Here is a 13,708-nt window from a genome sequence, read left to right on the forward strand (position 1 = left end):
GTTATGTTCATCGATCCGTCCTCTATTACGTTTACCGTTCATGGTGGCAATTCGTTGAATCCGCCAATTTCCCGTCGTTTCACTCTCTGTACACTCTTACTTCTGCTACCCATACCTCCTTAGGTCAGAATTCGACACTCCATCTATCTTCCTTTGATCCGATCTATTCTCAATGGATTGTTGTTACTCCAACACCCTATCTATGTAGCATCTGCCTCTGCCATCCATCGTTCACCGCCCATGATTTACCCATTTAGTGCGTTTCAGTCACCAGCATGAAATCGATGATAATGATCATGGTGATTTAAGGACAATGGCGTATCCAAAGATGAAAAAATTCCTCATCGATCGCTAATCAGTTCAACAAGCCTGGATGTGTTCGTGGAAAGGATAGATTGGGATTGAAGCATAATCTCATATGGTACACAAATTAATCTGATTTCATGTTTTATCTTAACCGATCTGATCATCATCTTTGTTAATTTGAAATGTACTCTTGGCTGGTTGGGTTGTTTCATTCTCAGACACCTTCACCACAACTGGTTGGGTTTGGTCGCCAGAGCATCGCCGACATCCAGAGAAAGAAAAAGTGAATGGAAGAAGAAAGTAACTAGAGTTGGCTGCATTGATCAAGGATCTGAAGCCAATTTTTTTTTTTTAATCTAATTTACTTAAATGCAAAGTGCTACATACGTGGACTACAAAAACACTTTTATTAAATTTATTTAAATGCCTCATCAGGGATGGAACCCGTTGTTCCAGTTTCCAGCTCCATAATGGTGTAATTGATATGTGATTTCTTACTTTAAGGACTAATTGAGCACAAAAAATACTTGAGTGACTAGATGTGTAAATTCGTCAAACGTGATTGTGCTACAGTATCAAAAACTCTTCTTTAACACGTGAAAAGAAAAATTGCTATAACAAAATTGGTCAAGACGTCTAGATTTCATGTTCCATTCCTATAAGACCCTTGTTATTTTTTACACATAAAACGATCAAACAACTTTTAATTTGGACCAAATTCTACTTTCTTAAGCTCCACCAAAAGTAATATCTAATGGTTTGGATCATCATCATTCTCGTTATATTACGTCATTTGGTTAAACATCCAACTATGTAATTGTTATTCTTCTTGATGTAATAATTACGTTGTTCAATAAAACTCACAAACTTTACATAAGTAATTTAAAATACATATTAATAAAGACATTTAATCGAAAATTTTGTTGGAGAAAATAAAAATAATGTTACGAAGATGTTGATTTTATGGACGCAATAAAGCTAATAGACACGAGACTTAATTGGATAAGTATATATTATTAAATCTTAAATGTATGTTTTCACTTAATTATGTTGTTCATCATTGCCAATTTTTTTGCCATCTGAGCTTTCTTTGCTTGACGACGAAGGAATTTCAAGTGTTCGTGTTGCACTTCGACACTTTCTTTTGCTATTAAATTGTGTTGCTCAAACTTTTCTTTCATTTCCGCCAACTCGGCTTCGTCCGCATTTTGTTGAGCGCGTTTCGCTTTGTCACGTCCGACCGGTTGAGGGGGGGGGGGATCTCTTTGATGTTGTCAGGGCTCGGGGGATGTCATTTGTGTCGGTGTTGAGGTTGATGTTAGATTGTGCGTCGGAAACGTCAAATGAACTAGAATTACGGGATCTCTTTGATAGTGCATCCGAAGATGTTTGCGTTTTAACCAATTTTGGATATTTTCTCACAATCTCCCATATTTTTTCATACTCGAAAGTGTGCCCCATTTCGACATGATATTGCTCCCTCGCAGCTTTGAACAAATCAAAATCATTCGCACCATTTTGCTTTTGTGAAGAAAGTCTTGTGAAAATCTCATTAAACTTGATCCACCTAGGATTGATTGAAGTCCACTTGCTACTAAGCATATTGGCATTGCGATATGACTTTTCTTCAAAATCGCGTAAAATTTTCCGAGCATGACTTCCCGAAAACCAACTCACCTCATATCACTTCCTACAGTTGGATTTTTTGAAGTCCCACACCACGCCAACGTGTACTTCTCCCCCGGTGTCCACCATATTAGAGCTTCTTCAGTTCTTATTCACTTTCCGTGATCGCTTTCCTTTTCTTTTTCCCTTTACTTCTACATTTCCGACTACCTCCTGCTTGTGTTTCAGGAATTGTATCTTGCATTGGTTGTGTGGTTGTTTGTGGCATGAAAAACAAATATATTGAATATATTTTGTTAAATGTTTGAGTTTTGTTGCATGTAGGACAATGTAGGAAATTGCATTGGGAGAGGGGGGGGGGGGGGGGGGGGGGTTGAGGTGAGATTGAAATAGTTTATTAAAAATGGTATTGTGGTTGGTTTTGAAAGTCAAGGAGGTCCCTATAGCCTTCGTATTGCGCGAACCACATCAGAGCGAATGTGTTTGTGTTTGGTGGAGGGGTGTTCGGGTTTTGCTCCATAGCTTAGTTGAAAGAAAATGTGGTTAATTTTTATGTAAATAGAATGAGAAATAGAAGAATGGTGTAGTAACTTTTTTTTTTTGTGTGTGTGTGCATATATATATATATATATATATATATATATATATATATATATATATATATGTATGTATTTTATAATCCCCCCTTAATGCGTAGCTGGGGCGGTGTTCAAGGCATTATAATGCCATTGAGGCCATGCCACATCGGCAATAACGACCCTCCATGACCCTATACTGAATGGTCGAACAAAAAAGAGGTTGAGTAAGGTGAGGAAACCATATTAAAGACAAAACTATATGATTGGTCCATGTGGTGTTTAAAAACTTTGGATAGGGTCCAAAAAGTTTCCAACTTGTATGGAAGGTCCAAAATCAATAGTTTTCTGTGTTTTTGGTCCCCTAATACACTTGAAAAGTCGATTTTACCCTTTTCATTTCTTTTTTCGATTTTCTTTATTTATTTTGGTATTTAAATAATTAAAAAAATCTTACCCAACCCTCTCCACAAGTACTCTCTCTCTCTCTCTCTCCCCAATTTGAAGTAGATTTGAAGCTAAAATAATGATTGACAGAACAAGTCGCGTTTTATCATGGAATAAGCAGCAAAATTCGTTTGGGGTCGTTTTTAGGAATCCAAGAATGCTTTTTTTTTTGTGCTCATGGGGTTTCCAATAGATCTAGTAGCTTGACATCAACTTATTCAATTTAATCTCAATGGCTTTAATCACAAAGAAGATGGATTTAGGATAAGACTTAAAAACTGCATCAAGTTATTGAACAAAAAAGATGCTTCAATTAAGAAACTCAATAGCATAATCACCCAACTTGTTGCAGATGATCTTGAAGTTTCAAGTTTGAGAGAAATAGTCAAATCGCTAGAAAAAAAAGTCAACGAATCAAAATCTAACTAGAAGAAAGTGAATTCAACAAACGAATTGATTCAAGAATGTGTAAGATAAATGGAAAGCATGATAGAGTCGTTAAAGATAACATTTACATAGCAGAAACTAGGGTTGAAACAACCGAATGGAAGGTGGATCAATTGACCAACTCAAACATTGAATTAACTAACGAATTAGGGTTTATGAAAGGAAGCTATGAAAGCAACTTGAAGAAGATGACTATACTTGAAAAACAATCAAGAGAACTCGAGCTTCAGTTACAATATACAAACGCGTCTACTGAAACTGGTCGGGAACAACAAAACATGTTGTATTTAGAACTAGAGAAAATTGGGTAAAGGAGGACGTCCTTGAGCAATCGACCAGGAAGAAGAGAGTAATTTGAACCCAAGAATGTAGAATGATTTTGTAGTACGCGTAAAAATGTGAGAAAACCAAAAGAAAAATAAACAAAATTAAGGATTTTGTGAATTTTGAATTTGCATCGTATTAACTACATCCGGGTTTGATTATGGATTTTAGGGTTTTGGGGGGAGGGATATATATATATATATATATATATATATATATATATATATATATATATATATATATATATATATATATATATATATATATATATATATATATATATATAAAGAGAGAGAGGGTGGGTGGGGGATAATTTTATTTTTATTTGTAAAGTAAAATAGTATTAAAATAATTATAAAAATACAAAAAATAAAATAAAAATGTATAATCATCTTTTCAAGTTTTTTTAAACAAAAAACACAGAAATTACTTGATTTTGGACATTTTATACAAATTGAAAACTTTTTAGATATTATCTTATAGTTTTTTTGCAAACTAAAAGAACGAATTTTACAGTTTATACATAATTTTGTATGCTTTTACTCTCATTTAATTTTCTCAAAGTATGGTATCAATTTATTTTTATTATTTTTTTAATATTCTTGGACATAATTATGTAATAGAATAAAACATAAACGAAGCGTTAGAGTAGTTAGTCCCTTGAGAGTGGTAGTTAATAATAGTCATCTTTCAGGGCCATTTAAACAAATTGGTCCTATGGTCTAGTGGTTAGGACATTGGACTCTGAATCCAGTAACCCGAGTTCAAATCTCGGTAGGACCTTTTTAGTTAGTTTTTTTCAGCACATTACAAATTTCCAATAGCACGGTCGCTGATTAACGGATCCCCATCGATTGGAGCACTGCGTCAAAGATAGATACCATCTGCGGGTCGGATTGTCCTTCCGGACCTGTATAGTTCCAATCGATTCACTTCCTCTCCGTTTTTTAGAAAAGCAACTCGGAAATAGTAATAGATAAGATAGATCTTTTCCAATAAACGACCACAAAGGGTCCTATGGTCTAGTGGTTAGGACATTGGACTCTGAATCCAGTAACCCGAGTTCAAATCTCGGTAGGACCTTTGTTTTTTTAAACACAACGTTAATTTTTTTGGTAAATCCAAAAAAATCCAACGGAGAAACATAAAAGGTTGCGTCCAACTTATACACCATCTCATTGTTTTTTCACTCTCATTTTATTTTTCAATACCTAAATGACACTTCACTTTTTTACAAGTTAAATTGAAATACTATAATTTAATAAAAAGAAAACGCTCATAATAGCTATTTCTTTCCCATAAAATAGCAAAATAAAAAATGTAAATTTTAGACATCATTTTTACAGATGATGTCATTTGCTAAAGATGTTGAGATCCAGTTCCCACGACATAACCAATGGAGGCTATGACGTGGCGATTGGGAGATGCCCAACTACTTTGTTGTTTTTCTTCCACGTCGTGGAAAATAGGAGGCCATGACGTGGTGATCTGCTATAGTGGACTTTGACCGTTGATTATTGACTTTTAATCAATTTTATTTTTAGTCAAACTTGGAAAGGTGTTGAGCTATAGCCTGGGATTTAGCTTGTGATTGGTTTAGGAGGATTGTATAGCTGATTCGGTAGGGTTATGAGTAGGGGATTTCGACTCTTCATTCAAGTGAGTCTTTTCATTATACTCGTGGGTCGAATACATCAATTACATTCCACTGTATTGTGTATGTAGGATGCATGTTGTCTTTGTGACTCTTGCTGATCTGCTGTTATATTGTATGCATGGAGCTGATCTGGGCTCGCAGTCATCATGGACTTAGAATTATAGACCTGGGGTTGACACAGACCCGAGGTTGTTATACACTCAATACAACTATGTGTTGTCATATATGTTGTATGTGGTATTTTGGGGAACTAAGGTTTGTGCTTACACTTGTAGATGTAATATTTTGCAGATTTTTATCGGATTGCGAAGGCGGGACTGTACACATACATCAACAACTTTATAATTCGAGATTCTACATCGTCTTCTTTATAACTCTGATTTCTGAATAATAGTTTATGAAAAAATGATTTGATCGGAATGTACTTTTTTAAATAGGAGTTTATTTTATTTTAAAAATGAAAATTTTATTTTGAAATTTGGGACGTTACACCATGTATATATTATACTAAAAAGTTGGATGTTGGTAAGTAATACATGTTTAGCTCCAAAGTAGGCTAGTTGGTGAAAGTATGAAAAAACCCAACTTCAAACCTTAATAACTCTTTCATATGAACTCTATTTGAGCTGAACTTTTTTTCATTGTGTTCCATGTAGCAAAGACTATCCATAGACATACCACACTTCATTTTATGAACTCATTTTGAAATGCGTTGAGATGACTCAAATTAGGTGAACTAAAAGAAATATGATATCAAATTAAGTGAACATACAACAATTATAGCAAAGAAGTAAAAAAAAAAAAAATTCATGGTGACATTACAATTCAATGCAGAAACGACAATTTGATGGTTGTATGACAAAATGTTTGTTTTTGTAGTCAAAGTGACATGATAATTCACTATTGAAATGATAATTCACTAGTTATATGACAAAGTGTATTTTTTCGTAGTCAAAATGATATGACATTTCACTTCTGAAATGACAATTAACCGGTGAAATGACAATTCAGTGGTGACATACTCCACCAACCCATTATATGTATAGTTCATAAATTGGCTTCAAGAAGCTTATCGTGGCTAAGGAGTATCTTCGATTAAATATACCAAATGACATGCTGTGATTGTGGAAGTGAAACGATTATAAAGACCTTGAGGACTAGTACTAACCATGGTAGATAATTTTATACTTGTCTAAAAATGGTAGCAAGGTTTCACTTTTCCCTATAGTTATATTTTTAGCGATATCAAATTGTCATTACTTAGCCATAATATGATATTTTTTTTAATTACACAGGTACCACAGTAAAAGTTTGGGTTGATGATGAAATTGTCATAATAATTCGTTGAAAAATTATTAGTTGTTTAGGTTGGTAACACAGCTTGCAAATCATACTAGGAAGTTGAAGATATGATTGGTTAGTAGTTGGGTTACGTTCTTGGCCAAAATTATTTACAATTTGTAACCTTTAATGATATTATTGTCTTTTAAATGTGATAAGGAAAATATCATAACCCTTCGAGTGTCACGAATGACAAATTGCTGATGATGATGAGTAATCTATGTGGCGGTTCTTTAATTAAATGTTATCTTTTATGTAAGTTATGTTATGTAATGATATTAATGTGATGTGTGATATTAATGTGATGTGACCCTTTATGGAAGTAATGAAAAACATGTGTTTTGCAAATATTTAATAACACAAAGAAGAACTTAAGGGAAATACAAAATTAAAAGTCTTCCCAATAAATAACAATATAACGGAAGTTCCTATGAAAATTTATTCAAGTCATATTTTGGGAAAAAACTATGATTTATGAAGTACAATTTTTAAAAGTTGCAGTCAAAATGACAAGACAACATATGAAAAAAATTATGACTTCGCCTTTTGCATGTGACATCATCATTTACAGGTAGCGTTATCATTCGCATGTCAAAGGAATATTTGTTGGATTAGGTATCTAAGCTCATAACTATAATTGATATGTACTTGAATTGATAGTAGCGATGTCATTTTGGGTTGCCTTCAAACCTGATAATTGAATAGGATAACTGTTAGAGAGAGAAAAATGATTTATTAATTTATTACTTGGTTAATAAATTAATTAGAAATAAAAATAAATGATTTATTAATGTATTATGGAAATTAGATATTAATTAGAAATCTTAATGTTTAATTAATATTTAATCAAAAATTAATTTGGAATTAATTTTGGGATTAAAGAAATTAATAGAAACTATAGGGACTCAAGGTGATAATGTTTAATAGTTGAACATTGGGTAATTCTAGAACCTCTATACGGTAGGGGGAACGAAATCTACATGCTCATAGGGTTTCCTTAGGGTCTAAGGTTGCCTTGGATGCCTTAGGGAGGAAGTTAAGGGATTAGAGTTATCTTGGATACACCTGCTGTAACGCCCGTAGATCCGAGCTAGTCAATTTAAATATAATAGGGGTCGAAATTGACTTTTTGACAAAAGATTATTTAAAATAAATAATCTTAACCAAGTTGTAGAATACGTCTCAAGGGTTCCAGGTACATATAAAGAACGCCGAAATCTGAGTTATAATGATGAAGTTACGGTCCGTCGAAGTTTTACGGCAAAACCGACACGACATCGGGAGATGTCAATAGTGAATTTACGATGGATGAATTTTTAGCCTTAGAAATCTAAACAAAATTTGTATTATACGTTAAACCGAGAACATACAAAAAAAATGCTCAAATCTAACTTCGTATGAGAAAGTTATAAATTTTCTAAGATTTGATTTAGTAGTGCACAACCCGAAACTTGAATTTTAGATCGAGCGGTTTTTGGCCTACGCGACCTAAATGAGAGTTGAAGATCTCATTAATAGAAAATCAACGGTAAAAAGACAAACGAAAACAGAGTCCGTATGTAGAAGTTATGAATTTTACGCGGACATTTAACAGTATAATTTTCCCGTATTGTTAAATTTAAGATCAGTCAAGAATTAACCGACGGAGTCAAAATGAAAGTTGTAGATCTTATTTTTACCTACACGTGGAAATAAAGAACGTCAAAAATGGAGCTTGTATGTGAAAGTTACGAATTTTAGAAGTCGGAAGTGTGTTGTGCGAAAATGGATGACGTGACACAATCTTGGCCATTGCTTTCTCCCAAGTCTTGCCACCAGATGGTGACATGTGGCACCAAGTTCAGCCATATGTCACCATATAAATAGAACCTCTCCCATCCTCATTTTCTTCACACTTTTCCCGTTCATTCTTCTCTTTACTCTCTCTCTCTCTCTCTAGAATCTCTCTCTAGCCCCGAAACCCCCCGAAAAGCCCAGGGAACCACCCTATCATGAGGCGGAAGCCCCGGAGTGCTCGACGACTCCGAGAAGAAGAGCTTTTTGGCTCGGGAACACTGCTCCAAGTAAAACCCGACTTTTTATAAAACCCGTTGTATGTGAGATACGCCTACACTATTTTTAATATAGCTTTTATTTAATTATAGCAACGTTAACATGAACTTATAATAAGTACTTGGGCTATTATTATGGGTTATATAAGTATTGTTTAACACTTATATAATAGTAATAATAGCTAGATTATTAATTAGTATCGGCGAATAATATACTAAACTCTAGTGGTAATAATACTAGGTTTCATCGAAGGAAATTATTTTTAAGAAACGAAGTGCTGTCTGAGTTCGGAATCACCACCTTTTCAAGTGAGTGCATGGTCCCTTTCATCTTACACATATATACGAAGTATTTAATATAAATTACATGCTATGTGTTCATATTGTCTGAATACTTGTTGTCTATGTTGGGTGAAATATTTTTATACACGTTTTAAATGATTTAAACTGTATATGTATTTTATATCTACAAAATGTGTTGGGTAAAACATGGGTAGATGTAATAGTTGTTGTGTGACCAAATAAAATAATGAGAGGTCTCGATATAGATGTTATTGATGGTCTAGTCATCTAGCGGAGTATAGTTGACGACCACAGACTATTCTAGACAGTCCAGTAGAACGCTAGCAGGCTCGCAACCTGTATGTGTTTATTTGAACTGTGTGCTCACCATCAATACTCCATCCCCCACATGGTTGCTTTATTTAACATGAATTGTTGAGGAACCCCCGAAGCATGTGTTTTCACCCTGATGGAAGTTCTTAGACTAGGTCCCTTGTGTTAGATGTTTTAGGGACGTATAGTGAGAATAACGGGAACGGGTAATCGGGTTTGTTTGGTTTGATAAAGTTAATAACCTTATTTATTGTGGGTTGAAAACCCTATGTACTCACCAGGTTTCCCAACCTGGCCAACTCAGTTTATTTATATCACAGGTGTTGATATGAAGTCAAATTACACTGAGAGATTAAGGAGATATAAATCAATAGTGATAATGAATGTAAGTTTTGTTTATGCTTATGTTTCTGTATTGACGATGACATCCCAAATGTTTTCAAATAAATAAAAATAATTTTTCTTCGGAAATGTTTTGATAACGTATTTATCATGTTTTACTGGGAACAAATTCCACAACATTTTTATTAAAAGAGGTACTCTGATTTTTATAAAGCATAAACAAAATCGGTCTTTTCTGGCTGTGAAAATGGGGATGTCACACCTGCCTTATCCAATATCTTCCTAACACCTATATAAACCCTACTAAAGGTTGAATTTCGGCTAACCCTTGATTCTAATTGCTTTTGGCCGAGAATTTGATCTACCATTCTCTCTTTAAAGCATTCCTTGGTTGTTTGGTTGGTTTGTGAGCCATTAGAGGCACGACACTTGTGGTGCTTGGTACCGATGGTCTTTCAAGCAAGGAATCAATATTGTTTACAATAACAATCTTAAAGGTATGTATTATAACCCTTTATTATGTGAATTTTGATTATAATACATAGAACCTAGGTTTTATTCTTTGTCTTGAAGTTTGCATGTTCAATTAAAGAAAACCTATATCCAAAACAATTAGGGTTGCATACACATACATGATTGTATGTTTTTCTCAAAACTCATCAATATTTTCATAGTCAAACCCCAAAACTGATAGTTTTTATGTAAAACAAATAAACTAGAAAATAATTCCTAAGTTCACATACAACATACTTTGGATCTATGTTTTAACTATTGAACATATAACTTTGAATTGCCAAACAAGAACCCAAAGGGAAGAGGCTATTTTCGAAAATAACAAATTAGGGTTTTTAGATTCACATACCTTTTAATTGTTAAAGTAAACAACTGATATTCCTTAGATCTTGATCTTCTTGGAAGCCTAGCACCATAATTGTCGTGCCTCTAATGGAATCACACCCAAGAGCTAGCAATAAGGAAAATATGAAGAGAAAGAGAGAGAGAGAGAGAGAGAGAGAGAGAGAGAGAGAGAGAGAGAGAGAGGAAAGGGTATGCAATTTTGGCCTAGGGTTTCTCCAGGAGTAATGGTGGCTGAAATTTAGAGCTTAGAGGCTCCTTAAATAGTCAAGGTAACTTAGCCCCAAAACTAGGGCTTAAGGGATAACCCTAGGGTTTCCCTACTTAGGGCCTAAGCAAGTCCAGAAGCCTTATCCAAGGCCCTTGGACGAAATCATTAGGGTTTCTCCTAAGAATTTCATCCACATCCTCCAAGAAGGATCTAGAATGTTCCTTACAACTATTTAATAATTGCAAATTAGTCCCAATACTTTATAATTAATACGATTAACCCCAAAGATAATTCTAGTTAATTTCTGGTTAACTATTAATTAAATATTATGATTTCTAATTAAAATATTATTTTTTCATAACGTATTAATAAATCATTTATATTAATTTATTAATCCTATAATAAATTAATTAAATATTATGATTTCCAATTATAGTTACAGACTTAAACACCTAATCCAATAGTCTCCCACTTGGATAAGTCTGTAACTATAATTGCTAGTATGACTTCCAAATTGACCAACAAATTATAGCTTCCAATGAGCTCTACCCGAATTTCCCTGATAGCAACTGACCATGCTCAAAGTAAAGGCTACATCAGGGCGAGTATATGTCATAGCATACATGATTGATCTGACACCGAAAGCATAAGGTACACAAATCATGTCAACTATTTCCTCATCTATACTGGGCATTGAGTCTTACTCAATTTGGTATTGCTCTTGATAGGTAGCTGTCCCTTCTCAGAATTTTCCTTAATAAACCTCTTTAGTACATTATCCAAGTATGTAGTATGACGAAGTCCAATTAGTCTTTTGTTTCTATCTCTCAATATTCTAACCCCAAGAATATAGACAGCTTTTCCAAGGCCTTTCATGGAAAAACACTTTCCAAGCCAATACTTAACATTTTTCAAGGTTGGATACGTCGTTACCAATGAGGAATATGTCATCGACATATAACACCAGAAAAGTTACTATACTCCCGCTAGCCTTGATATACACGCATGGCTCTCTTCACTCTTAGATGTAACGCCTGTGTTTCTGGGCTTGCCATGTTTAGCAATGTAATGGTTTAGGTTAACCTTTGTAACCCGTTTTGAAATAATAGAAGTGTATTATTTGAGTATTATGTGTTTTGTGCTTAATTGCTTAATTATGTGATTTGATTAATTAAGAATAAAAATAAGCGTCAAAATTTAAGTGTAAAATAAACTTGATATCTTTATATAATGTTGTAGTAGTTGAAACAAGGTTTCCAGTGATATAAAGAATGCCGAAATCCGAGTTATAACGAGGAAGTTATGACCTGTCGAAGTTTCGCGACAGAACCGGCAACGCTGGATAACGTAAAAAGTGAGATTTACGTTAAAGCGATAATTAGCCTTAGTGATCTAAACGAGAATCGAAGATCTCGTTGTTAGTATCAAAGCGATAAAAAGTTAGGCGAGAATGGACGTCAAACGAAGAAGTTATGTATTTATAACGAAAATTTCTATCCAGGCCTATTAAAAATAAATAATAAAAATAAACTCAAAATTAGCCGATGGAGTCTAAACTAAAGTTGTAGAGCGTAGTCTCACCTTTCCGTGGATATAAAGAACGTCGAAAACGGAGTTCGTATGAAGAAGATATGAATTTCCGAAGTTTGATAAATAATTTGTATTTATTTTTAAATCAAAAATCCGGCATTATCCGAAGGCGGAGTCAGCAGTCCGATCCGACTTACGCGCCGCGTAAGTGAATACGCCCCGCGTACTCCGAAGAGTGTCGACACTTCGGATGACGCATGCGCTTACGTTTCTGAGGCACGTACGCCCCGCGTACGAGAGGCTTCCAGCCTCCTATAAATAGGATGCGAGGGTTCCGGGTTCCATTGCTATTTTCCTCTCGTTTTTGTGCCGAAGCTCTGCGTTTTTACCCCCAAAGCCATCCCGAAGCCCCGGTAATATTCCCGAGTCCCGAAGCGAGTCCCGAGATCCCGAAGATCCCGAGAAGTGCGGTTTCCGAGCCGAAGCTCTGCCCGCGAGAAGTTCGATTTTTGTGTAGATCTTCCAGATCTGCTGAGGATTACTACTTCTGCAAGCCGTAGTGCTGTCCGATCATCTTCTGATCAAGTGAGTGTATACTACCTTTCATAAACGCAATAATAATACAAGTATGGTTCGAGGGTATTAAGTTTATTGTCGTTTATACGTGTGAATGCGTTGTTACTTTCTCATAACGTATAACTATGAAGTATTTTATACGAGATACGTGTTATGTGTATATTTTGTTGTTATGTGTGTGAATGTATATTCACTTTCTTCTATCTTACAGATATGATTATTTCTATATGAAATACGTGTTATGTGTGTGTGCCTCATCTGTTATATGGAAAATGTATTGATCAAGCATGCTATACAGGTTTTGAAAATATGTATGAAAATGTATGTTTTTATCTACTAATATGTTGGGTAGAACATGGGTAGATAGTTGGTGTGTAATAAACAGATGAGAGGCCTCGTTGTTGTTTTGATCCAGTCATCTAGCGGAATTTAGATGACGACCACGGACTTTTCTAGATAGTCCAGTGGAACGCTAGCAGGCTCATAACCTGTAGGTGTTAATGAACTTGGGTGTTCATTCGCTGTATTCCATCCTCCTCATGGTTGCCTTATTTGACTTATATTGCTGAGGAAACCCCGCAGCATGTGTTGTCACCCCGATGAAAATATTCTTAGATTAGGTCCCTTGTGTTAGTTATGTTAGGGACATAAAGTGAGAATAACGGGAATGGGTAACTGGGTTATCGTTGGTTGATAATAATTAATTTAATTATTTATTGTGGGTTGAAAACCCTATATGCTCACCAGGCTCCCAAGCCTGACCCACTCAGTTTTATTTGTATTACAGGAAGTGGCGCAAGGGCGT

At 34.8% G+C, this 13,708-nt stretch overlaps 2 non-coding genes across 2 annotated transcripts; both read left to right on the forward strand.

Annotated features, from left to right (window-relative positions):
- Positions 1-4,436: 4,436 nt before the first annotated feature.
- TRNAQ-CUG (transfer RNA glutamine (anticodon CUG)) lies at positions 4,437-4,508 on the forward strand. The gene has a single exon. It is a non-coding gene; the product is annotated as a tRNA-Gln (tRNA).
- Positions 4,509-4,736: 228 nt separating this feature from the next.
- On the forward strand, positions 4,737-4,808 carry TRNAQ-CUG (transfer RNA glutamine (anticodon CUG)). The gene has a single exon. It is a non-coding gene; the product is annotated as a tRNA-Gln (tRNA).
- The last annotated feature ends 8,900 nt before the right edge of the window (positions 4,809-13,708 follow it).

Source organism: Lactuca saligna, chromosome 2, assembly GCF_052625555.1.
Source record: "Lactuca saligna cultivar CGN05327 chromosome 2, ASM5262555v1, whole genome shotgun sequence".
Taxonomy (NCBI): domain Eukaryota; kingdom Viridiplantae; phylum Streptophyta; class Magnoliopsida; order Asterales; family Asteraceae; genus Lactuca; species Lactuca saligna.